Source organism: Osmerus mordax, chromosome 15 (genome assembly GCF_038355195.1).
Source record: "Osmerus mordax isolate fOsmMor3 chromosome 15, fOsmMor3.pri, whole genome shotgun sequence".
NCBI classification, from domain to species: domain Eukaryota; kingdom Metazoa; phylum Chordata; class Actinopteri; order Osmeriformes; family Osmeridae; genus Osmerus; species Osmerus mordax.
In genome coordinates this window covers 336,591-359,148 of record NC_090064.1, presented here as the reverse complement: position 1 = coordinate 359,148, position 22,558 = coordinate 336,591, and the positions used below count along the sequence as shown (strand labels likewise).

The window sequence follows — 22,558 nt, the reverse complement described above, 5'->3', positions numbered from 1 at the left end:
ATGCGGTCATCGCTTCTCGGCCTTTTGGCTAAGATCAAGTGTAGTATCTGTTCTTATCAGTTTAATATCTGATATGTCCTCCATGCGAGGACAACATATTAAACGGATTTTTGCAACAGGGAGTCGGAACAGGGGCTCGCTCCGTCCGCTCCGCGCATCGCCCCGGTATTGCAGCGTCTCCGGGAAGGGTGCAATCTTTCTAAGCGTGTCAAAGAGAAAAGCTAGTGAGGGAGGGAGGGAGGGAGGGAAGGAAGGAAGGAGGGAGGGAAGGAGGGAATGTCTGAATGAGTGAGGTTTGGGGGAGAGGGGTTTAGGTTAGGGCTAGGGTTTTTGGGGTGAGGGTCAAAAAACCCTCAAAAGGGGGGGGGGGGGGCCCCAACAAAGCGGAACAAGCGATCCCTACCAAAAAAACGGGGTGAAAAGGGGGTGTGGGCGGAGCCCTGTCGGCCGGTGGCGTTTTCCCGCCCTTTTAGATAAAAAAAAAAAAAAAACAAAAAAAAACAAAAAAAAAGTGAGTGACTGAGTGAGTGAGTGACTGAGTGAGTGACTGAGTGAGTGAGTGACAGAGAGAGAGAGAGAGAGAGAGAGAGAGAGAGAGAGAGAGAGAGAGAGAGAGAGCTGGCTGACATTCAGCGGGGCCGAGGTGAAAAACTGGAAGGCAATCGGAATGAGTTTTTTATCGCCGTGTCAGTCGACACCAACACGGAGTGGACTGGCTGGAAGGCGCATACGATAAACACGTACGGATCTTAATGGAGAAAAAGCCATCAATGAAATGGAGAAAGTGCGGTAAGGAAAGAAAAGCCAAGCGGGCGGGCCGAGCCCCTCTGCGGCCCGTGGCGTTTCCGCGCCTTTTTTTTCCCGAGAAGGATGCGGTTCGCCCCGGTTCTCCCCGGTTCGCCCCCGCGGACGGGTGAGTCAGGGCCAACGGAGGGGTTGGGGGTAGGCCGTTTGGGTCGTTTCAAATCGACGCTCTGGTTCCCCTTCAGCACGCACAAGCCTTTCGCCTTTTACTAAAGACTTCCGTGGAGGGGAGCGCCGACGAGTGGAACGTGGTATTTTTGGGAGGCTTTGCCCGAGGGAGGGCAGAGCCTGATGGACTTGTGACAAAAGCAGGGTGAGGTTGGCTTTGGGGTTAGGTGCGTGCCTGCGGGTAAGGCAGGTTTTGTCTTTGCTTCTTCTGTAGCTGTTTCAATTCTGTTGCCTTTTCCTCGGCTTTCCGCTTCCGTCCCTGCTTGTCCTGCGGCTTTTGGCCTCGGCTTTCCGCTTCCGTCCCTGCTTGTCCTGCGGCTTTTGGCCTCGGCTTTCCGCTTCCGTCCCTGCTTGTCCTGCGGCTTTTGGCCTCGGCTTTCCGCTTCCGTCCCTGCTTGTCCTGCGGCTTTTGGCCTCGGCTTTCCGCTTCCGTCCCTGCTTGTCCTGCGGCTTTTGGCCTCGGCTTTCCGCTTCCGTCCCTGCTTGTCCTGCGGCTTTTGGCCTCGGCTTTCCGCTTCCGTCCCTGCTTGTCCTGCGGCTTTTGGCCTCGGCTTTCCGCTTCCGTGGTTTCGGCCGTTCTCGGTGTGGTGACCGAGCGGCCCAGGTGGTGCACGGAGGGTCCGCGCGCCGGGGGCGTCCGATAATGCGGTCATCGCTTCTCGGCCTTTTGGCTAAGATCAAGTGTAGTATCTGTTCTTATCAGTTTAATATCTGATATGTCCTCCATGCGAGGACAACATATTAAACGGATTTTTGCAACAGGGAGTCGGAACAGGGGCTCGCTCCGTCCGCTCCGCGCATCGCCCCGGTATTGCAGCGTCTCCGGGAAGGGTGCAATCTTTCTAAGCGTGTCAAAGAGAAAAGCTAGTGAGGGAGGGAGGGAGGGAGGGAAGGAAGGAAGGAGGGAGGGAAGGAGGGAATGTCTGAATGAGTGAGGTTTGGGGGAGAGGGGTTTAGGTTAGGGCTAGGGTTTTTGGGGTGAGGGTCAAAAAACCCTCAAAAGGGGGGGGGGGGGGGCCCCAACAAAGCGGAACAAGCGATCCCTACCAAAAAAACGGGGTGAAAAGGGGGTGTGGGCGGAGCCCTGTCGGCCGGTGGCGTTTTCCCGCCCTTTTAGATAAAAAAAAAAAAAAACAAAAAAAAACAAAAAAAAAGTGAGTGACTGAGTGAGTGAGTGACTGAGTGAGTGACTGAGTGAGTGACAGAGAGAGAGAGAGAGAGAGAGAGAGAGAGAGAGAGAGAGAGAGAGAGAGAGAGCTGGCTGACATTCAGCGGGGCCGAGGTGAAAAACTGGAAGGCAATCGGAATGAGTTTTTTATCGCCGTGTCAGTCGACACCAACACGGAGTGGACTGGCTGGAAGGCGCATACGATAAACACGTACGGATCTTAATGGAGAAAAAGCCATCAATGAAATGGAGAAAGTGCGGTAAGGAAAGAAAAGCCAAGCGGGCGGGCCGAGCCCCTCTGCGGCCCGTGGCGTTTCCGCGCCTTTTTTTTCCCGAGAAGGATGCGGTTCGCCCCGGTTCTCCCCGGTTCGCCCCCGCGGACGGGTGAGTCAGGGCCAACGGAGGGGTTGGGGGTAGGCCGTTTGGGTCGTTTCAAATCGACGCTCTGGTTCCCCTTCAGCACGCACAAGCCTTTCGCCTTTTACTAAAGACTTCCGTGGAGGGGAGCGCCGACGAGTGGAACGTGGTATTTTTGGGAGGCTTTGCCCGAGGGAGGGCAGAGCCTGATGGACTTGTGACAAAAGCAGGGTGAGGTTGGCTTTGGGGTTAGGTGCGTGCCTGCGGGTAAGGCAGGTTTTGTCTTTGCTTCTTCTGTAGCTGTTTCAATTCTGTTGCCTTTTCCTCGGCTTTCCGCTTCCGTCCCTGCTTGTCCTGCGGCTTTTGGCCTCGGCTTTCCGCTTCCGTCCCTGCTTGTCCTGCGGCTTTTGGCCTCGGCTTTCCGCTTCCGTCCCTGCTTGTCCTGCGGCTTTTGGCCTCGGCTTTCCGCTTCCGTCCCTGCTTGTCCTGCGGCTTTTGGCCTCGGCTTTCCGCTTCCGTCCCTGCTTGTCCTGCGGCTTTTGGCCTCGGCTTTCCGCTTCCGTCCCTGCTTGTCCTGCGGCTTTTGGCCTCGGCTTTCCGCTTCCGTCCCTGCTTGTCCTGCGGCTTTTGGCCTCGGCTTTCCGCTTCCGTGGTTTCGGCCGTTCTCGGTGTGGTGACCGAGCGGCCCAGGTGGTGCACGGAGGGTCCGCGCGCCGGGGGCGTCCGATAATGCGGTCATCGCTTCTCGGCCTTTTGGCTCAGATCAAGTGTAGTATCTGTTCTTATCAGTTTAATATCTGATATGTCCTCCATGCGAGGACAACATATTAAACGGATTTTTGCAACAGGGAGTCGGAACAGGGGCTCGCTCCGTCCGCTCCGCGCATCGCCCCGGTATTGCAGCGTCTCCGGGAAGGGTGCAATCTTTCTAAGCGTGTCAAAGAGAAAAGCTAGTGAGGGAGGGAGGGAGGGAGGGAAGGAAGGAAGGAGGGAGGGAAGGAGGGAATGTCTGAATGAGTGAGGTTTGGGGGAGAGGGGTTTAGGTTAGGGCTAGGGTTTTTGGGGTGAGGGTCAAAAAACCCTCAAAAGGGGGGGGGGGGGGCCCCAACAAAGCGGAACAAGCGATCCCTACCAAAAAAACGGGGTGAAAAGGGGGTGTGGGCGGAGCCCTGTCGGCCGGTGGCGTTTTCCCGCCCTTTTAGATAAAAAAAAAAAAAAAAAACAAAAAAAAAGTGAGTGACTGAGTGAGTGAGTGACTGAGTGAGTGACTGAGTGAGTGAGTGACAGAGAGAGAGAGAGAGAGAGAGAGAGAGAGAGAGAGAGAGAGAGAGAGAGAGCTGGCTGACATTCAGCGGGGCCGAGGTGAAAAACTGGAAGGCAATCGGAATGAGTTTTTTATCGCCGTGTCAGTCGACACCAACACGGAGTGGACTGGCTGGAAGGCGCATACGATAAACACGTACGGATCTTAATGGAGAAAAAGCCATCAATGAAATGGAGAAAGTGCGGTAAGGAAAGAAAAGCCAAGCGGGCGGGCCGAGCCCCTCTGCGGCCCGTGGCGTTTCCGCGCCTTTTTTTTCCCGAGAAGGATGCGGTTCGCCCCGGTTCTCCCCGGTTCGCCCCCGCGGACGGGTGAGTCAGGGCCAACGGAGGGGTTGGGGGTAGGCCGTTTGGGTCGTTTCAAATCGACGCTCTGGTTCCCCTTCAGCACGCACAAGCCTTTCGCCTTTTACTAAAGACTTCCGTGGAGGGGAGCGCCGACGAGTGGAACGTGGTATTTTTGGGAGGCTTTGCCCGAGGGAGGGCAGAGCCTGATGGACTTGTGACAAAAGCAGGGTGAGGTTGGCTTTGGGGTTAGGTGCGTGCCTGCGGGTAAGGCAGGTTTTGTCTTTGCTTCTTCTGTAGCTGTTTCAATTCTGTTGCCTTTTCCTCGGCTTTCCGCTTCCGTCCCTGCTTGTCCTGCGGCTTTTGGCCTCGGCTTTCCGCTTCCGTCCCTGCTTGTCCTGCGGCTTTTGGCCTCGGCTTTCCGCTTCCGTCCCTGCTTGTCCTGCGGCTTTTGGCCTCGGCTTTCCGCTTCCGTCCCTGCTTGTCCTGCGGCTTTTGGCCTCGGCTTTCCGCTTCCGTCCCTGCTTGTCCTGCGGCTTTTGGCCTCGGCTTTCCGCTTCCGTCCCTGCTTGTCCTGCGGCTTTTGGCCTCGGCTTTCCGCTTCCGTGGTTTCGGCCGTTCTCGGTGTGGTGACCGAGCGGCCCAGGTGGTGCACGGAGGGTCCGCGCGCCGGGGGCGTCCGATAATGCGGTCATCGCTTCTCGGCCTTTTGGTTGAGATCAAGAGCAGTATCGAGCCTTATCGATACTAATCGAAATCTCACCTTGGGCCGTGGGCGATCGACCGGCCGGTGGGCGTTACCCTTTTCAGTTGGTGTTTGTCCTTATCATTTTGAATTTGATTTGTCTTGATACTGTGTTTGATTTCTGTCTCTGTCCTTGTTCCCAGGTCCACAGACGGTTGCCGGAGCCAGTGCTGGAGGAGGAGTCACTCACCGGAAATTTCCATTCTTCCACTGGCCTAGCCCAGTGCTAGGCCAGGTGAGTGCCTCCAAGGCCAGTACTTTTCCGGTCCCCCTGTGGGCCTTGTCTTGTGTTGTGTAGTTTAGCCTGTTTTTTTGTTTATCTTCTTGTTTGTTTTGTGTGTCCTATTTGTTTAAATATTGTTAGGTGTTTCCTTTCTGTCTTGTTTTAGTAGTTTGTCCATAGCTTGTTTGTCCATAGTCTTTTTGTGAGTTTTAGTGTTTGTTTGGTGTAGCCTAGCCACCAATCCTTGATTGGTGGCAGGTGTGTCTTGTTAGTGTGAGTGTTTGTCTCAGTAGTTTTCCGTTTGGTGTATTCTTTTATTCTTGTCTTGTGTTTTTGTGTATTGTCTAAGTGTATTTGTGGTTAATTTCTTTTGGCCGGTCTTTTCAGTTGCTTTTACTTTGTTGATTTGGTTTTTGGTGGGGTGTTTGTGTAGTCCAGTTCAGTGTTTGTTACCCTCCATTGTATTGTTAGTGTCCCCCCCCCCCCCCTCCCCCCCTCTATCCCCTCCCCTATCCCCCCCCCCCCCCCCCCACACCAGTGTTTGTCTCCCCCCTACCCTCTTGTGTTGGTGTTCCCTCCCCCCCCCCTCCTGTTCCCTCTTGCTGTGTCACCCCCCCCCCCACGTGTCTGATTGTTTTTTGTTCAGTGTTGTTCGTGCCTCCAAAATGTCGGCCGCTCGTGCTGGCATGAGGAGGCACAACAGTGTCCGTTTTTTGTTCAAGGTGGTGGGTGGAGTGAAGGTGGAGATGTCCAGGTTGGACTTCTCAAGAAAGGTGCTGCAGAAGCTGCTCAGGTTCTCGCCGGCCGAGCTGAACTGCATCGTGGCCTTGCCTGCTGGGCAGGGCTTCGATGTCAGCTTCAGCACGGCCATGGTACTGAAAGAATTCTGGACACGTTTCGAGGTGAGCAAAGATCAAGTTACCCAAACGTTCTGCGTGGAAAAACTGACTGACAACACCTTGAAAGTGGTGATTGTCAGGATGTTTAATGAAACTGTGAACCCCGAGGATATCTGTGTCTGGTTGAAAAGGTACTGCACAGTTAAAGGGGTTCCAGTTAGAGTGAAGGATCTGGATGGCATATGGAATGGAGCTTGGAGAGTGCCCATCCAGCAGGTTCCAGATCCGACAGGTTTTGAAGGACTGAGGCAGTTACCCTCAATCATAGTGTTGGGGGAGAACAGGGGCTTCGTGCACTACATGGGACAGCCAAAGCTATGCAGAAAGTGCATGAAGCATGGGCACCTCGCGGAGGCGTGCCAGGAGGTGGTTTGCGGAAAATGTCGGGAGATCGGGCACGTCTTCGCGGAGTGCCCAAATGGGAGAGCTTGCAACTTGTGTGGCGAGCTCTCCCACCTGTTCAGAGACTGTCCTCAGTCCTTCGCCAACAAGCTCCGGGCGGCCAGGGCGCCCGTGGAGCCGATGGGACCAGCCACAGAGGAGAGAGTGGTGGTGGAGGTGGTGGAAGGGGAAAAGGAAGTGGACGAGGAAAGGGCGGAAAAGGAGGTGCAGGAGGAAGTGGCAAAGAGAACGGTCCCTGTTTTAAATATTTTAGACCAGGAGGCCGAGCACGGGAGGCGGGAGGAGCGCGTAGAGGAGGAAGAGAGCCCAGGAGAGGCCGACAAGGTCACCTCCTCCTCCTCCGACTCCCGTGACTCGGCCGAAAGTGAGGTTTTAATGCAGTGTGGCCAACTCCCGGCGGGGGAAAAACATAAAGATCTGTCCGCTGACATCGATCACGCCGGGAAGAGGGGGAGGCCCGAAGTGAGCTCTGAAGAGTCAGATTCCTCTTCCAGGGTATTTCCTTCCAGCTCTCCGAACCAACTGTCCTTTTTAACTGTGAACCTGGTCACATCGTCCCCTAAGGAGAGCTCGGGCCTCCCCCAACGAAAGAAAAAGAAGGCCAAGAGTGAGCAGAATAGTGTGGAGGTCACCTAGATCTGTTTTTAGTGCTTGTTTTATTTGCTGATTATTGTCTCTCTGTTTTATTGGTTTTATTTGATCACCTTTTTAGACCCAACCCCCCTCCCTGTTTTTAGTAATGCACACGTCCCTTTTAACCCCCTTCACCCTTTTTATGGCGCTCACTTTTACCACTCTTAATGTAAGATCGATTAAGTCGAGTTTTAGAGCCCAGTCCATTTTAACCTTTTTAAGCACTGTTCAGACAGACATTGTTTTAATTCAGGAGTGTGGACTGCCTTTTAAAACTTTTTACCAACAGTGGGAAAATAAGTGGAGCCAAGGACCCTCGGTGTGGAGTGGGTCAAACAATAATAAGAATGACGGAGTGGCGGTTTTAATAAAAAATGCACACATCTTGGTGAAGGGGAGCACGGTTTTACATAACGGACGCATGCTTTTACTACATTTGAACTTTTTAGGGAAGGATTTTAAATTGATAAATGTGTATGGTTTTAGCGGGAAAAATGAGAGGTGTGACCTTTTAGAAGATCTGCAGTCCCACCTGCTAGGGAGGGATCCCCTGGTGGTAGGAGGGGATTTTAACTGTGTTTTATCAAGAAGAGATAGGAGAGGAGCTGGGGAACTTTTTAAAGTAGACAGATCGTCGGTTTTATTACACGGACTTTGTAGGGATTTTAAACTAGTTGACTGTTTTAGATCCCTGCATCCTAGAGAGGAGGGCTTCACCTGGTTCAGTGGTGATGGCACCAAAGCCTCTCGCATCGACTACTTACTGACCCGGGACGCCCCCCCAACCGATGCTAGATTAACCCCGGTATTCTTTTCGGACCACTGTATGCTCACGTGCACCCTTTCACTGACCTCAGGTGTGACGGTAGGGAAGGGTCTGTGGAAACTGAACTGCTCCCTGTTGGAGGACGAGGGAATAACAAGGTCGTACAGGGAGCGGTTCAGGGACTGGCAGACCCTTCAGGACATGTTCGAAACACGAGCACAGTGGTGGGAGATGGTAAAACACAGGACACAGACTTTTTTTAAGCAAAAAGGGAGGGAAAAAAGAAGGAAAGCAGAGAGACGCATGGTGGGACTGCAGAAAAGGCTAGAGAGGTATTTTAAACTTACACAGGAAGGGCTGGATTTTAACGATGAAATAAGAGAGGTGAAAAAAGAAATGGTTTTAATGGCGGAAGAGGTGAGCAGAGGAGTGATTTTAAGAAGCAAAGAGAGAGACCTGGAGGAAGGAGAAAAATGTACCAGGTACTTTTTTAAGAAAATAATCAGCAGGAGCAATGTTTTAACGAGTATCAAAGATAAAAATGGGATTTTAAAAACTGACACACAACAGATTACGAAGGTGGTGGAGGAATTTTATGATGAGTTGTTTGAAAAGAAAGAAGTTTTTAATCACGTCATGGACGAGGTTTTAAGCTTTTTAGACAAAACAGTTGTAAACACCGTGCTTTTATCCCAGGATTTTACCCTTTTAGAAATGGACAAAAACATCAGATGTTTTAAAAAAGGGAAATCCCCAGGCGAGGACGGGCTCCCCCTGGAATTTTATCTGACCTTTTGGGATATTTTAAGACACGACCTGTTGACTGTTTTTAAGGACTTTGAACGACTCGACCGACTACCTGACAGTTTTAGGATGGGCATTGTATCCCTTTTATTCAAGAAAAACGACAAAGCGGACCTAAAGAACTGGCGACCTATCACTCTTTTAAACGTTGACTGTAAACTTTTTAGCAAGATTTTAACCTCTCGTATGTCTTGTGTTTTAGGGGACTTGATCCACCCGGATCAAGCCTGCGCCATCCCGGGAAGGAGGATCACGGACAGCCTGGTACTGATCAGAGACGCCATCTGTTTTGCGAGAGACAGAAACATTCGGCTAGTAGTCCTAAATTTAGATTTTGAGAAAGCCTTTGATCGGGTCTCGCACCAGTACCTTTTCAAGGTACTGCAAAAAGCGGGTTTTCCGGGGAGATTCCTAGCTTGGGTGGGACTGCTGTATGGGGACATTACCAGCAAAATCCTTGTTAACGGGTTCTTATCCAAAGCAGTGGAAGTTAACTGCGGCGTCCGTCAGGGGTGTCCCTTATCCCCCTTACTCTATGTCTGCTGTATAGAGCCGCTGGCGCAGATCTTGAGAAGGGACCAACTCATTTGTGGGTTGGGGATCCCGGGGACTGGGGGACTGACTGCCAAGTGCATTTTATACATGGACGACATCAACATTTTATGCACTGACCTTTTATCCGTAGACAGGACCCTGGACCGGACTGACTGGTTTGGCCTCGCTTCGGGTGCCAAGCTTAACAGGGACAAGACAGAGGGGAGACTTTTCGGACCGTGGGGTGGGACAGACATGACTAGGCTTCCCATGACGACGACCCAGACCGACCTCCGCATCCTCGGGGTACAGTTCGACCGGGAGGGGGGAGGGAGCGGAAACTGGGAGGGCTTACTGACAAAAACCCGACAGAGACTGACGTTCTGGGGACTCAGACGACTGACATTTGAAGGCAAGGTTTTAATCATCAAAGCAGTGATTTTACCCTTGTTCTTATTGATCGGTTCTGTTTTTATCCCCCCCAAACCCATTCTTTTAGTCCTCGACAGGATGGTGTTTTATTTCATCTGGGGGTCCAAGTGGGAGCGCCTGAAAAGAGATGTAGTGAAGAGAGCCCCACGAAACGGAGGGAAGGGACTCCCGGATTTTAAAGTGTTCTTTGGTAGCCGGTACACCGCACTCCACCTGGCACTGGCGACGACCCCATCCGGAAACCACAAGACCGCGGCCCTGACCAGATTCTGGATGGGGTCCTACCTCAGGCACCTGCAGTGGATCCCGAAAGACCTGAGGACGCCAGTGTCTTTTAACCTCCCCCCGGCCTACCTTTTTATTAAGACGTTTTTAAAGACACACATTTTAGAGAAAGAACCACTCACCGTTTTAACCAAACACCGCTCTGTTCTCTCTCTTGTGCAGGAACGGGAGGAAGTGACCCGAGTGCGCCGACTCGCCCTGGGTGAGTCGGCCACGGTCTGGCGGAACGTGAGCCACCCTGCCCTGCTGAACAAGCACCGAGACCTCTCCTGGATGGTGGCCCATGAGATCCTCCCGGTCAGAGCCGTCATGCACTCCCGGAGGCTGGCGACGACATCCAGGTGCCCGCGGCCGACTTGTGGCGGAGAGGAGACCGTGAGGCACCTGCTCTGGGAGTGCAGTGCCGCCCGGGACCTGTGGATCCTGGCGGGGCCCCTGATAACCCCGTGCCTGCCGGCAGGGGAGGTCCTAAACGCACAGCTGGTGCTCTACGGGGTGAGCCAGAGGACCATGACATCTGGACAATTCCGCCAACTCTGGCTCACCCTGACATGCTTCAAAGAAGCCCTCTGGACCTCCAGGAACCTGCTGGCGGGGAAGCGCGTGGAGATGTCCACCCAGGCAGCGGCGGAACTGGCTGCAGAGACCCTCGGGTGGTACATCCCACGCGCCATACGGAAGGGGCCCCCCTCCACGTGAAGTGGTCCGGGCGGCAGCGGCCTGGCTGCGCCGGAATGGCTGCCCAGGTCGAGGATCTCCGCTGGGCCCCGGAGGGGGAGGACTCGGTGGCTTGTTCAGCGGGGCAGGTAGAGGCAAGCCAGACAAGCTCATCCCGGTCCTGCACAATTGAGGAACAGAACCTTTAAATGCACTCACACACACACACTCACATAGCCACACAAGACACATAGCCACATACGCACACACACACACATAGTCACACACACACGTCACATTTTTAAAGACACATTGTAAAACATTCCTTTAAAGATGTCTTAACCAAGTGTACATTCTTTTATGGCTTTTTAACACTGCTGTATTTATTCATGATCACCTTGTTGTTTTAGCGGGCACTTTTTAACTACGATTTCGATTCAGTGCTTTTAAAGTAATTACACCAGTGTTTTAGCGCCCCCTATGCCCTGTAATTAATGTACCTTTTAAGAAAAGAAAAGACATGTAAAACGAATTGTTTTTATGAACTGTCAACGGTGAGAACCAATAAATTTTTCTCAAAAGAAAAAAATCTGTTCTTATCAGTTTAATATCTGATATGTCCTCCATGCGAGGACAACATATTAAACGGATTTTTGCAACAGGGAGTCGGAACAGGGGCTCGCTCCGTCCGCTCCGCGCATCGCCCCGGTATTGCAGCGTCTCCGGGAAGGGTGCAATCTTTCTAAGCGTGTCAAAGAGAAAAGCTAGTGAGGGAGGGAGGGAGGGAGGGAAGGAAGGAAGGAGGGAGGGAAGGAGGGAATGTCTGAATGAGTGAGGTTTGGGGGAGAGGGGTTTAGGTTAGGGCTAGGGTTTTTGGGGTGAGGGTCAAAAAACCCTCAAAAGGGGGGGGGGGGGGGGCCCAACAAAGCGGAACAAGCGATCCCTACCAAAAAAACGGGGTGAAAAGGGGGTGTGGGCGGAGCCCTGTCGGCCGGTGGCGTTTTCCCGCCCTTTTAGATAAAAAAAAAAATAAAAAAATAAAACAAAAAAAAAGTGAGTGACTGAGTGAGTGAGTGACTGAGTGAGTGACTGAGTGAGTGAGTGACAGAGAGAGAGAGAGAGAGAGAGAGAGAGAGAGAGAGAGAGAGAGAGAGCTGGCTGACATTCAGCGGGGCCGAGGTGAAAAACTGGAAGGCAATCGGAATGAGTTTTTTATCGCCGTGTCAGTCGACACCAACACGGAGTGGACTGGCTGGAAGGCGCATACGATAAACACGTACGGATCTTAATGGAGAAAAAGCCATCAATGAAATGGAGAAAGTGCGGTAAGGAAAGAAAAGCCAAGCGGGCGGGCCGAGCCCCTCTGCGGCCCGTGGCGTTTCCGCGCCTTTTTTTTCCCGAGAAGGATGCGGTTCGCCCCGGTTCTCCCCGGTTCGCCCCCGCGGACGGGTGAGTCAGGGCCAACGGAGGGGTTGGGGGTAGGCCGTTTGGGTCGTTTCAAATCGACGCTCTGGTTCCCCTTCAGCACGCACAAGCCTTTCGCCTTTTACTAAAGACTTCCGTGGAGGGGAGCGCCGACGAGTGGAACGTGGTATTTTTGGGAGGCTTTGCCCGAGGGAGGGCAGAGCCTGATGGACTTGTGACAAAAGCAGGGTGAGGTTGGCTTTGGGGTTAGGTGCGTGCCTGCGGGTAAGGCAGGTTTTGTCTTTGCTTCTTCTGTAGCTGTTTCAATTCTGTTGCCTTTTCCTCGGCTTTCCGCTTCCGTCCCTGCTTGTCCTGCGGCTTTTGGCCTCGGCTTTCCGCTTCCGTCCCTGCTTGTCCTGCGGCTTTTGGCCTCGGCTTTCCGCTTCCGTCCCTGCTTGTCCTGCGGCTTTTGGCCTCGGCTTTCCGCTTCCGTCCCTGCTTGTCCTGCGGCTTTTGGCCTCGGCTTTCCGCTTCCGTCCCTGCTTGTCCTGCGGCTTTTGGCCTCGGCTTTCCGCTTCCGTCCCTGCTTGTCCTGCGGCTTTTGGCCTCGGCTTTCCGCTTCCGTCCCTGCTTGTCCTGCGGCTTTTGGCCTCGGCTTTCCGCTTCCGTGGTTTCGGCCGTTCTCGGTGTGGTGACCGAGCGGCCCAGGTGGTGCACGGAGGGTCCGCGCGCCGGGGGCGTCCGATAATGCGGTCATCGCTTCTCGGCCTTTTGGCTCAGATCTTTGAGTTAATAGGTGCAGAGAGCGATCGACTGGCCGGTGGGCGTTACCCTTTTCAGTTGGTTATCCTATCATTTGAGCTGTTTTTTGTGTTGTTTTGCATTTTTCACTGACCCAGATTTTGTCTCTGTTTTGTTCACAGGTCTGCAGTCGGGTGCCGGAGCCAGTGCTGGAGGAGGAGTCACTTACCGGAATTTTCCATTCTTCCACTGGCCCAGCCCAGTGCTGGGCCAGGTGAGTGCCTCCAAGGCCAGTACTTTTCCGGTCCCGCTGTGGGCCTTGTTTTTGTGCTTGTTTTGTGTATTTTTGTGCTGTATTCTGTTACTTGTATTTAGCCTGTTGTTGCTATTGTTGTCAGTTGTTTCCTCTTGTGTCCGTCCCCCCCCTTTTTTTTAAGGCCTACATAGTTGTCTTTGTTGTTAGTTTGTTTAGTTTTTGTGGTATTGTGGTGTTTGGTGTAGCCTAGCCACCAATTGCTTGATTGGTGGCAGGTGTGTCCAGTTGAGTGTTGTCAGTGTTTTTCCGTTGTCAGTTGAGTCTCCATCTTGTGGCCGTTTTATCGTGTGTCTTAAGTGTAGTAAGTGTTGAGTAGTTTTTTTTTTCCTACCCCCCCCCCCCCCCCCCCCCCCCCCTCTTAGGGGCCTATAGTGTTGTTAAGTGTAAATTGTTCATAGTCTGTGGTTTTAGTGTTGTTGGTGTAGCCTAGCCACCAATCTCTGATTGGTGGCGGGAGTGTCCTGTCGATTGGTGTCAGTGTTTTTCCGTGTACTGTCAGTGTGTTTGTCTCCATCTTGTGGTTAGTTTAATTGTTACCTTAGTTTTATTTTTGTCCTCAGTCTTGTTAAGTGTTTTGGTTTCATTTTCCCCGGCCAGTCCCTTAATCCCCCTTTGAGAATTTTATTTAGGTGTTGGTGGTAGTTTTTGTATTGTCCAGTTGTTGTTTGTAACCCCCCACTTGGTTTGTAAGTCCCCCCCTTCCCCCCACCCCCCCCCTCCCCCCATCCCTCCCCCCAACCAGTTTGTCTTCCCCTCTCCTCTTGTGTTGGTGTGCCCCCCCCCCCCTCTTGTTACCACTTGCTGTGTCACCCCCACCCCCTAGTCTAACTGTTGTTGTTGTTGTTGTGCCTCCAGAATGTCGGCCGCCCGTGCCGGCATGAGGAGGCACAACAGTGTCCGTTTCATGTTCAAACTTGATGGTGGTGGGAAGAAACTGGAGATGTCCAGATTGGACTTCTCCAGGAACCTGCTGCAGAAGGTTTTGAAGTTCTCTCCGGCGGAGCTTAATTGCATCTTAGCCTTGCCCTCTGGGCAGGGTTTCGATGTCAGTTTTAGCTCCGCAAATGCATTGAAAGAATTTTGGACCAGATATGAGAACAGCAGAGAGAAAATTACCTGCTCCTTTGCCTTGGAGAAACTGACTGACAACACACTAAAAGTGGTGATTGTCAGAATGTTTAATGAGACTGTGAACCCTGAAGATATCTGTGTTTGGTTGAGACGGTACTGCACAGTTAAAGGGGCTCCAGTTAGAGTAAGGGATCTGGACGGCATTTGGAATGGGTCTTGGAGAGTACCCATCCAGCAGGTTCCAGATTCTACAGGTTTTGAAGGACTGAGGCAGTTACCCTCAATGATCGTGTTGGGGGAGAACAGGGGCTTCGTACACTACCAGGGACAGCCAAAGTTGTGCAGAAAGTGTATGAAGCATGGGCACCTCGCGGAGGCGTGCCAGGAAATTGTGTGCGGGAAATGTCGGGAGTTGGGGCACGCCTTCGCGGAGTGCCCAAATGGGAGGGCTTGCAACCTGTGTGGCGAGCTCTCCCACCTGTTCAGAGACTGCCCTCAGTCCTTCGCTAACAAGCTCCGGACGGTCAGGGCGTCCGTGGAGCAGGCGGGACCAGCCAGAGAAGAGAGGGAAAAGGAAGCGGAGAAGGAGAAGGAAAGGGCGGAGGAGGAGGCGGTGAGAGAGATGATGGTGAAGGTGGCGGAGGGCCAAAGAGCGGAAAAGGAGAGAGAAAGAGCGGAGAAAGAGGTGCAGGAGGAGGAAATGGCACAGAGAACGGTCCCGATTTTAAACATTTTAAACCAGGAGGCCGAGCACGGGAGGCAGGAAGAGCGCGAAGAGGAGGAGGGGGAGAGCCCAGGAGAGGCCGCCAGCGCCTCCTCCTCCTCTGACTCCCGTGACTCGGCCGAAAGTGGCGAAAGCGAGGTTTTAATGCCATGTGGCCAACTCCCGGCGGTAGAAAGACACAAAGATCTGTCCTTTGACATCGATCACGCCGGGAAGAGGGGGAGGCCCGAAGTGAGCTCTGAAGAGTCAGATTCCTCTTCCAGGGTATTTCCTTCTAGCTCTCCGAACCAAAAGTCTTTTTTAAATGTAAACCTGGTCACATCGTCCCCTAAGGAGAGCTCGGGCCTCCCCCACAAAAAGAAAACTAAGAGTGAGCAAGAGAGTGTTGACATTTCGTAGGTCCGGTTTTAGTGCTTGTTTTAACTGTTGATTATTACCCTCTGCTTTTATTGTTTTATTGGTTTTATTGATCACCCCTTTTTTAGACCCAACCCACTTCCCTGGTTTTAGTAATGCGCACGTCCCCTTTAACCCCCTTCATCCTTTTTATGGCACTCACAATCACCACTCTTAATGTAAGATCCATTAAGTCAGGTTTTAGAGCCCAGTCCATTTTAACCTTTTTAAGTACTGTACAGACAGATATTGTTTTAATCCAAGAATGTGGACTGCCTTTTAAAACCTTTTATCAACAGTGGGAGAGTAAGTGGAGCCATGGACCCTCAGTATGGAGTGGATCAAATAACAACAAGAACGATGGAGTGGCGGTTTTAATAAAAAATGCACACATCTTGGTGAAGGGGAGCACAGTTTTACACAACGGACGTATGCTCTTACTGAATTTGAATTTTTTAGGGAAGGATTTTAAACTGATAAATGTGTATGGTTTTAGCAGCAAAAATGAGAGGTGCGACCTTTTAGATGACCTGCAGTCCCACCTGCTAGGGAGGGATCCCCTAGTGGTGGGAGGGGATTTTAACTGTGTTTTATCAAGGAAGGATAGGAAAGGAGCCGGAGAGTTTTTTAAAGTAGACAAATCGTCGGTTTTATTACACGGACTTTGTAGGGATTTCAAATTAGTTGACTGTTTTAGATCCCTGCATCCCAGAGAGGAGGGCTTCACCTGGTCCAGTGGCGATGGTACCAGAGCCTCTCGCATTGACTACGTACTGACCCGAGACGCCCCCCCAACCGATGCTAGATTAACCCCGGTATTCTTTTCGGACCACTGTATGCTCACGTGCACCCTTTCACTAACCTCGGGTGTGACGGTAGGGAAGGGTCTGTGGAAACTGAACTGCTCCCTGTTGGAGGACGAAGGGATAACAAGGTCATACAGGGAGCGGTTCAGGGACTGGCAGACCCTTCAAGACATGTTCGAAACACGAGCACAGTGGTGGGAAATGGTGAAACATAGGACACAGACTTTTTTTAAACGGAAAGGGAGGGAAAAAAGAAAGAAAACAGAGAGACGCATGGTGGGACTGCAGAGGAGGTTGGAGAGGTATTTTAAACTTACACAGGAAGGGCTGGATTTTAACGATGAAATAAGAGAGGTGAAAAAAGAAATGGTTTTAATGGCGGAAGAGGTGAGCAGAGGAGTGATTTTAAGAAGCAAAGAGAGAGACCTGGAGGAAGGAGAAAAATGTACCAGGTACTTTTTTAAGAAAATAATCAGCAGGAGCAATGTTTTAACGAGTATCAAAGATAAAAATGGGATTTTAAAAACTGACACACAACAGATTACGAAGGTGGTGGAGGAATTTTATGATGAGTTGTTTGAAAAGAAAGAAGTTTTTAATCACGTCATGGACGAGGTTTTAAGCTTTTTAGACAAAACAGTTGTAAACACCGTGCTTTTATCCCAGGATTTTACCCTTTTAGAAATGGACAAAAACATCAGATGTTTTAAAAAAGGGAAATCCCCAGGCGAGGACGGGCTCCCCCTGGAATTTTATCTGACCTTTTGGGATATTTTAAGACACGACCTGTTGACTGTTTTTAAGGACTTTGAACGACTCGACCGACTACCTGACAGTTTTAGGATGGGCATTGTATCCCTTTTATTCAAGAAAAACGACAAAGCGGACCTAAAGAACTGGCGACCTATCACTCTTTTAAACGTTGACTGTAAACTTTTTAGCAAGATTTTAACCTCTCGTATGTCTTGTGTTTTAGGGGACTTGATCCACCCGGATCAAGCCTGCGCCATCCCGGGAAGGAGGATCACGGACAGCCTGGTACTGATCAGAGACACCATCTGTTTTGCGAGAGACAGAAACATTCGGCTAGTAGTCCTAAATTTAGATTTTGAGAAAGCCTTTGATCGGGTCTCGCACCAGTACCTTTTCAAGGTACTGCAAAAAGCGGGTTTTCCGGGGAGATTCCTAGCTTGGGTGGGACTGCTGTATGGGGACATTACCAGCAAAATCCTTGTTAACGGGTTCTTATCCAAAGCAGTGGAAGTTAACTGCGGCGTCCGTCAGGGGTGTCCCTTATCCCCCTTACTCTATGTCTGCTGTATAGAGCCGCTGGCGCAGATCTTGAGAAGGGACCAACTCATTTGTGGGTTGGGGATCCCGGGGACTGGGGGACTGACTGCCAAGTGCATTTTATACATGGACGACATCAACATTTTATGCACTGACCTTTTATCCGTAGACAGGACCCTGGACCGGACTGACTGGTTTGGCCTCGCTTCGGGTGCCAAGCTTAACAGGGACAAGACAGAGGGGAGACTTTTCGGACCGTGGGGTGGGACAGACATGACTAGGCTTCCCATGACGACGACCCAGACCGACCTCCGCATCCTCGGGGTACAGTTCGACCGGGAGGGGGGAGGGAGCGGAAACTGGGAGGGCTTACTGACAAAAACCCGACAGAGACTGACGTTCTGGGGACTCAGACGACTGACATTTGAAGGCAAGGTTTTAATCATCAAAGCAGTGATTTTACCCTTGTTCTTATTGATCGGTTCTGTTTTTATCCCCCCCAAACCCATTCTTTTAGTCCTCGACAGGATGGTGTTTTATTTCATCTGGGGGTCCAAGTGGGAGCGCCTGAAAAGAGATGTAGTGAAGAGAGCCCCACGAAACGGAGGGAAGGGACTCCCGGATTTTAAAGTGTTCTTTGGTAGCCGGTACACCGCACTCCACCTGGCACTGGCGACGACCCCATCCGGAAACCACAAGACCGCGGCCCTGACCAGATTCTGGATGGGGTCCTACCTCAGGCACCTGCAGTGGATCCCGAAAGACCTGAGGACGCCAGTGTCTTTTAACCTCCCCCCGGCCTACCTTTTTATTAAGACGTTTTTAAAGACACACATTTTAGAGAAAGAACCACTCACCGTTTTAACCAAACACCGCTCTGTTCTCTCTCTTGTGCAGGAACGGGAGGAAGTGACCCGAGTGCACCGACTCGCCCTGGGTGAGTCGGCCACGGTCTGGCGGAACGTGAGCCACCCTGCCCTGCTGAACAAGCACCGAGACCTCTCCTGGATGGTGGCCCATGAGATCCTCCCGGTCAGAGCCGTCATGCACTCCCGGAGGCTGGCGACGACATCCAGGTGCCCGCGGCCGACTTGTGGCGGAGAGGAGACCGTGAGGCACCTGCTCTGGGAGTGCAGTGCCGCCCGGGACCTGTGGATCCTGGCGGGGCCCCTGATAACCCCGTGCCTGCCGGCAGGGGAGGTCCTAAACGCACAGCTGGTGCTCTACGGGGTGAGCCAGAGGACCATGACATCTGGACAATTCCGCCATCTCTGGCTCACCCTGACATGCTTCAAAGAAGCCCTCTGGACCTCCAGGAACCTGCTGGCGGGGAAGCGCGTGGAGATGTCCACCCAGGCAGCGGCGGAACTGGCTGCAGAGACCCTCGGGTGGTACATCCCACGCGCCATACGGAAGGGGCCCCCCTCCACGTGAAGTGGTCCGGGCGGCAGCGGCCTGGCTGCGCCGGAATGGCTGCCCAGGTCGAGGATCTCCGCTGGGCCCCGGAGGGGGAGGACTCGGTGGCTTGTTCAGCGGGGCAGGTAGAGGCAAGCCAGACAAGCTCATCCCGGTCCTGCACAATTGAGGAACAGAACCTTTAAATGCACTCACACACACACACTCACATAGCCACACAAGACACATAGCCACATACGCACACACACACACATAGTCACACACACACGTCACATTTTTAAAGACACATTGTAAAACATTCCTTTAAAGATGTCTTAACCAAGTGTACATTCTTTTATGGCTTTTTAACACTGCTGTATTTATTCATGATCACCTTGTTGTTTTAGCGGGCACTTTTTAACTACGATTTCGATTCAGTGCTTTTAAAGTAATTACACCAGTGTTTTAGCGCCCCCTATGCCCTGTAATTAATGTACCTTTTAAGAAAAGAAAAGACATGTAAAACGAATTGTTTTTATGAACTGTCAACGGTGAGAACCAATAAATTTTTCTCAAAAGAAAAAAAAAATCTGTTCTTATCAGTTTAATATCTGATATGTCCTCCATGCGAGGACAACATATTAAACGGATTTTTGCAACAGGGAGTCGGAACAGGGGCTCGCTCCGTCCGCTCCGCGCATCGCCCCGGTATTGCAGCGTCTCCGGGAAGGGTGCAATCTTTCTAAGCGTGTCAAAGAGAAAAGCTAGTGAGGGAGGGAGGGAGGGAGGGAAGGAAGGAAGGAGGGAGGGAAGGAGGGAATGTCTGAATGAGTGAGGTTTGGGGGAGAGGGGTTTAGGTTAGGGCTAGGGTTTTTGGGGTGAGGGTCAAAAAACCCTCAAAAGGGGGGGGGGGGGGGCCCCAACAAAGCGGAACAAGCGATCCCTACCAAAAAAACGGGGTGAAAAGGGGGTGTGGGCGGAGCCCTGTCGGCCGGTGGCGTTTTCCCGCCCTTTTAGATAAAAAAAACAAAAAACAAAAAAAAACAAAAAAAAAGTGAGTGACTGAGTGAGTGAGTGACTGAGTGAGTGACTGAGTGAGTGAGTGACAGAGAGAGAGAGAGAGAGAGAGAGAGAGAGAGAGAGAGAGAGAGAGAGCTGGCTGACATTCAGCGGGGCCGAGGTGAAAAACTGGAAGGCAATCGGAATGAGTTTTTTATCGCCGTGTCAGTCGACACCAACACGGAGTGGACTGGCTGGAAGGCGCATACGATAAACACGTACGGATCTTAATGGAGAAAAAGCCATCAATGAAATGGAGAAAGTGCGGTAAGGAAAGAAAAGCCAAGCGGGCGGGCCGAGCCCCTCTGCGGCCCGTGGCGTTTCCGCGCCTTTTTTTTCCCGAGAAGGATGCGGTTCGCCCCGGTTCTCCCCGGTTCGCCCCCGCGGACGGGTGAGTCAGGGCCAACGGAGGGGTTGGGGGTAGGCCGTTTGGGTCGTTTCAAATCGACGCTCTGGTTCCCCTTCAGCACGCACAAGCCTTTCGCCTTTTACTAAAGACTTCCGTGGAGGGGAGCGCCGACGAGTGGAACGTGGTATTTTTGGGAGGCTTTGCCCGAGGGAGGGCAGAGCCTGATGGACTTGTGACAAAAGCAGGGTGAGGTTGGCTTTGGGGTTAGGTGCGTGCCTGCGGGTAAGGCAGGTTTTGTCTTTGCTTCTTCTGTAGCTGTTTCAATTCTGTTGCCTTTTCCTCGGCTTTCCGCTTCCGTCCCTGCTTGTCCTGCGGCTTTTGGCCTCGGCTTTCCGCTTCCGTCCCTGCTTGTCCTGCGGCTTTTGGCCTCGGCTTTCCGCTTCCGTCCCTGCTTGTCCTGCGGCTTTTGGCCTCGGCTTTCCGCTTCCGTCCCTGCTTGTCCTGCGGCTTTTGGCCTCGGCTTTCCGCTTCCGTCCCTGCTTGTCCTGCGGCTTTTGGCCTCGGCTTTCCGCTTCCGTCCCTGCTTGTCCTGCGGCTTTTGGCCTCGGCTTTCCGCTTCCGTCCCTGCTTGTCCTGCGGCTTTTGGCCTCGGCTTTCCGCTTCCGTGGTTTCGGCCGTTCTCGGTGTGGTGACCGAGCGGCCCAGGTGGTGCACGGAGGGTCCGCGCGCCGGGGGCGTCCGATAATGCGGTCATCGCTTCTCGGCCTTTTGGCTCAGATCTTTGAGTTAATAGGTGCAGAGAGCGATCGACTGGCCGGTGGGCGTTACCCTTTTCAGTTGGTTATCCTATCATTTGAGCTGTTTTTTGTGTTGTTTTGCATTTTTCACTGACCCAGATTTTGTCTCTGTTTTGTTCACAGGTCTGCAGTCGGGTGCCGGAGCCAGTGCTGGAGGAGGAGTCACTTACCGGAATTTTCCATTCTTCCACTGGCCCAGCCCAGTGCTGGGCCAGGTGAGTGCCTCCAAGGCCAGTACTTTTCCGGTCCCGCTGTGGGCCTTGTTTTTGTGCTTGTTTTGTGTATTTTTGTGCTGTATTCTGTTACTTGTATTTAGCCTGTTGTTGCTATTGTTGTCAGTTGTTTCCTCTTGTGTCCGTCCCCCCCCTTTTTTTTAAGGCCTACATAGTTGTCTTTGTTGTTAGTTTGTTTAGTTTTTGTGGTATTGTGGTGTTTGGTGTAGCCTAGCCACCAATTGCTTGATTGGTGGCAGGTGTGTCCAGTTGAGTGTTGTCAGTGTTTTTCCGTTGTCAGTTGAGTCTCCATCTTGTGGCCGTTTTATCGTGTGTCTTAAGTGTAGTAAGTGTTGAGTAGTTTTTTTTTTCCTACCCCCCCCCCCCCCCCCCCCCCCCCTCTTAGGGGCCTATAGTGTTGTTAAGTGTAAATTGTTCATAGTCTGTGGTTTTAGTGTTGTTGGTGTAGCCTAGCCACCAATCTCTGATTGGTGGCGGGAGTGTCCTGTCGATTGGTGTCAGTGTTTTTCCGTGTACTGTCAGTGTGTTTGTCTCCATCTTGTGGTTAGTTTAATTGTTACCTTAGTTTTATTTTTGTCCTCAGTCTTGTTAAGTGTTTTGGTTTCATTTTCCCCGGCCAGTCCCTTAATCCCCCTTTGAGAATTTTATTTAGGTGTTGGTGGTAGTTTTTGTATTGTCCAGTTGTTGTTTGTAACCCCCCACTTGGTTTGTAAGTCCCCCCCTTCCCCCCACCCCCCCCTCCCCCCATCCCTCCCCCCAACCAGTTTGTCTTCCCCTCTCCTCTTGTGTTGGTGTGCCCCCCCCCCCCCTCTTGTTACCACTTGCTGTGTCACCCCCACCCCCTAGTCTAACTGTTGTTGTTGTTGTTGTGCCTCCAGAATGTCGGCCGCCCGTGCCGGCATGAGGAGGCACAACAGTGTCCGTTTCATGTTCAAACTTGATGGTGGTGGGAAGAAACTGGAGATGTCCAGATTGGACTTCTCCAGGAACCTGCTGCAGAAGGTTTTGAAGTTCTCTCCGGCGGAGCTTAATTGCATCTTAGCCTTGCCCTCTGGGCAGGGTTTCGATGTCAGTTTTAGCTCCGCAAATGCATTGAAAGAATTTTGGACCAGATATGAGAACAGCAGAGAGAAAATTACCTGCTCCTTTGCCTTGGAGAAACTGACTGACAACACACTAAAAGTGGTGATTGTCAGAATGTTTAATGAGACTGTGAACCCTGAAGATATCTGTGTTTGGTTGAGACGGTACTGCACAGTTAAAGGGGCTCCAGTTAGAGTAAGGGATCTGGACGGCATTTGGAATGGGTCTTGGAGAGTACCCATCCAGCAGGTTCCAGATTCTACAGGTTTTGAAGGACTGAGGCAGTTACCCTCAATGATCGTGTTGGGGGAGAACAGGGGCTTCGTACACTACCAGGGACAGCCAAAGTTGTGCAGAAAGTGTATGAAGCATGGGCACCTCGCGGAGGCGTGCCAGGAAATTGTGTGCGGGA

General features: G+C 52.0%; 8 non-coding genes and 2 pseudogenes across 8 annotated transcripts; all 10 read left to right on the top strand.

Annotated features, from left to right (window-relative positions):
- Positions 1-8: 8 nt before the first annotated feature.
- On the top strand, positions 9-199 carry LOC136958354 (U2 spliceosomal RNA). Its single transcript, XR_010878617.1, has one exon. It is a non-coding gene; the product is annotated as a U2 spliceosomal RNA (small nuclear RNA).
- A 770-nt stretch (positions 200-969) lies between these two features.
- LOC136958331 (U5 spliceosomal RNA) lies at positions 970-1,087 on the top strand. The gene has a single exon (XR_010878594.1). It is a non-coding gene; the product is annotated as a U5 spliceosomal RNA (small nuclear RNA).
- Positions 1,088-1,623: 536 nt separating this feature from the next.
- LOC136958343 (U2 spliceosomal RNA) lies at positions 1,624-1,814 on the top strand. The gene has a single exon (XR_010878606.1). It is a non-coding gene; the product is annotated as a U2 spliceosomal RNA (small nuclear RNA).
- Positions 1,815-2,580: 766 nt separating this feature from the next.
- On the top strand, positions 2,581-2,698 carry LOC136958330 (U5 spliceosomal RNA). The gene has a single exon (XR_010878593.1). It is a non-coding gene; the product is annotated as a U5 spliceosomal RNA (small nuclear RNA).
- Positions 2,699-3,234: 536 nt separating this feature from the next.
- On the top strand, positions 3,235-3,425 carry LOC136958151 (U2 spliceosomal RNA). Its single transcript, XR_010878432.1, has one exon. It is a non-coding gene; the product is annotated as a U2 spliceosomal RNA (small nuclear RNA).
- Positions 3,426-4,185: 760 nt separating this feature from the next.
- On the top strand, positions 4,186-4,303 carry LOC136958329 (U5 spliceosomal RNA). Its single transcript, XR_010878592.1, has one exon. It is a non-coding gene; the product is annotated as a U5 spliceosomal RNA (small nuclear RNA).
- Positions 4,304-11,046: 6,743 nt separating this feature from the next.
- Positions 11,047-11,224, top strand: LOC136958208 (U2 spliceosomal RNA; annotated as a pseudogene).
- Positions 11,225-11,987: 763 nt separating this feature from the next.
- LOC136958328 (U5 spliceosomal RNA) lies at positions 11,988-12,105 on the top strand. The gene has a single exon (XR_010878591.1). It is a non-coding gene; the product is annotated as a U5 spliceosomal RNA (small nuclear RNA).
- A 7,081-nt stretch (positions 12,106-19,186) lies between these two features.
- Positions 19,187-19,367, top strand: LOC136958206 (U2 spliceosomal RNA; annotated as a pseudogene).
- Positions 19,368-20,131: 764 nt separating this feature from the next.
- On the top strand, positions 20,132-20,249 carry LOC136958327 (U5 spliceosomal RNA). Its single transcript, XR_010878590.1, has one exon. It is a non-coding gene; the product is annotated as a U5 spliceosomal RNA (small nuclear RNA).
- The last annotated feature ends 2,309 nt before the right edge of the window (positions 20,250-22,558 follow it).